At 42.9% G+C, this 2,630-nt stretch overlaps 1 pseudogene; it reads left to right on the top strand.

Annotated features, from left to right (window-relative positions):
• Positions 1 to 1,348: 1,348 nt before the first annotated feature.
• LOC100761479 lies at positions 1,349 to 2,082 on the top strand (annotated as a pseudogene).
• Positions 2,083 to 2,630: the final 548 nt, after the last annotated feature.

A 2,630-nucleotide genomic window follows, 5' to 3' on the forward strand; every position in this document is an offset into this window, starting at 1 on the left:
CCTTGCACATCTCCAGCATTGCATAAAATACCCATTTGTAATTATGCTTAACCTTTCCAAAGCCTCTGGGTATGCTCTGCTCATTAATCTTTAACTTGACAAGCCTTGGGGGTTGTGAAAATGGTACCTTTATGTATTAGAGACACAGAGACCATAGACTAGAGGTACAAAGGGGGTAATTAAGTGGAGGAGAGAAGAGAAATAGTACAAAACTAAGGGGACATGATTATATTAGGGTAAGTGTCAGCTAACTGCAAGAACAATAGAATGCAAATCATTATAGACAGGGTTCAGGAAATAAATGAAGCTGTGCATCTCTAGAACAAGACAAATTTAATGATACCTATCCCATACAAGGGAAATTAATTTACAGCAAATTGATCTAAAATAAAGATGAACACTCATATAAAATACAGATTTTCTGCATTCTCACAAAACATACCCATATACTGTTTCCTATGCTTTGTTTTGTTTTGTTTTGTTTTGTTTTGTTTTTGGGGTTTTTGAGACAGGGTTTCTTTGTGTAGCTTTGGAGCCTATCCTGGTACTCGCTCTGGAGACCAGGCTGGCCTCAAACTCACAGAGATTCGCCTGCCTCTGCCTCCCAAGTGCTGGGATTAAAGGCATGCGCCACCAACACCCAGCATTTCCTATGCTTTGTTAAAGAGTAACAAAGAAAGTATTTTAAATAAGACTATGTTCTCTACCTTAAAGGACTCAGTTGTAATAAAGGAAGTACCATATGAAGATGTCTTTGATTTGTATTTTGTGAAAAACAATGTAAGTACATGTACTTTATGTTACATAATTCAGCAAACTGTTCAACTGCTACAATAAAGAGTCTACAAAATAAATTGAGATATTTAGGTTCTTTTATCACCCCTAAAGGGTATGTGAGCTATGAAATATGTCAGGGCTATGTGATACACCTCCATCATTTCTCATCCAATGGTACAAAGGACACAATGGATCATGGGCAAGCTTTGTTAAAAAGCTTTAGAATTCTCCACTGATACTGCTCACACTTCTTCAGCACAAATCTAAGAACAACATTGTTGAAACAATGCAAGACCCAAGAAGACAGTTGGCAGATGTCTAGTTAGAATTGGTTGTACCAATTTATTAAAATAGAGAGAATACCTATTGACTCTGAAGTCTAAATATTTTTAGAATATGACAAGGTTAGAGAAGACAATTGTAGAAATGACTCTCTGCATAAAACAGTCAGTTACATAGATAAATATACACATTCTGGTTTATATAAAGTATATTTCTATGCTTTTTTCTGTCTGTGTTTGTAAGTGTTGTAATGTGGTATTTGTAAAGTCACATCCTCCTGCCTGTTGCCATGGCTGCCTACAAGCTAGTGCTGATCCAGCACAGCGAGAGTGCCTGGAACCTAGAGAACCTGTCCAGAGGCTGGTATGATGTCAATCTGAGGCCGGCGGGCCACGTGGAGGCAATGTGTGGTGGACAGGCATTGAGAAATCCTGGCTATGAATATGATATTTGCTTCACCTAAGTGCAGAAGAGAGCAAATCCAGACCTGGACAGTCTTGGATGCCATTGACTAGATGTGGCTGCCAGTGGTCAGGACCTGGTGCCTCAATGAGCGACACTATGGGGGTCTGACACTTCTCAGTAAAGCAGAAACTGCTGCTAAGCATGGTGAGATGCAGGTAAAAATGTGGAGGCGATCTTAAGATGTCCCACTGCCTCCAGTAGAGTCTGATAATCCCCTCTACAGCAACATCAGCAAGGGTCGCAGGTAAGTAGACCTTAGTGAGGACCAGCTACCCTCCTGTGAGAGCCTCAAGAACATTATTGCCAGAGCACTGCCCTTCTGGAATGAAGAAATTGTCCCCTAGATCAAGGTGGGGAAGAGAGTCCAATTGCAGCCCATGGCAACAGCCTTCGGGACATCATCAAGAAGAGGCCCCCATGGAGCAGAACCAGCCAACTGGCATTCCTATTGTCTATGAATTGCACAAGAACTTGAAGCCTGTCAAACCCATGCAGTTCCCGGGAGATGAAGAGACTGTGCAGAAAGTCATGGAAGCTGTGGACAAGGTCAAGAAGTGAAGGCTAGCAGGCAGACTCCTACCCCAGTATCCTCCCTGCCTGTTTATGCCTCCTGCCACAACTGCCACACAGACTAAATCTTTAGGATCTTAAGTTTAAATTGTACTTGCAGATGGGGTCCCGTGATTCCCATTTTCTTTTCATTGTTTTAAAAGTATTTAATTACTATTTGCATTTATATATTCATCCCCCCATTCCCTTGACCTCCCATCCTACCATGTTCCCCACTAACCCGCCCAAACCCATTCACCAACTCCTCCCCAGGGATAGTGAGGACCTCCACAGGGGATCGTCAAAGTCCATCATATCATTTGGGGGAGGGCCTAGGCCCTCCTTGCTGTGTCTGGGCTGCAATAGTGTCCCTCTATAGAGAATGGGCTCCCAAAGTCCATTTGTGCTCTAGGGTTAAAGACTGGCTCCACTGTTAGAGGTCCCATAGCCTGTCTTGGCCTCCTAGCTGGCACCCACATTCAGAGGGCTTGTTTCTGTCCAATGCTGTTTCCCCAGCTTTATGACTAGGGTCTCCATGCTATCAGTAGGTCAGGTCA

The sequence above is a fragment of the Cricetulus griseus genome (assembly GCF_003668045.3).
Source record: "Cricetulus griseus strain 17A/GY chromosome 1 unlocalized genomic scaffold, alternate assembly CriGri-PICRH-1.0 chr1_1, whole genome shotgun sequence".
NCBI lineage: Eukaryota > Metazoa > Chordata > Mammalia > Rodentia > Cricetidae > Cricetulus > Cricetulus griseus.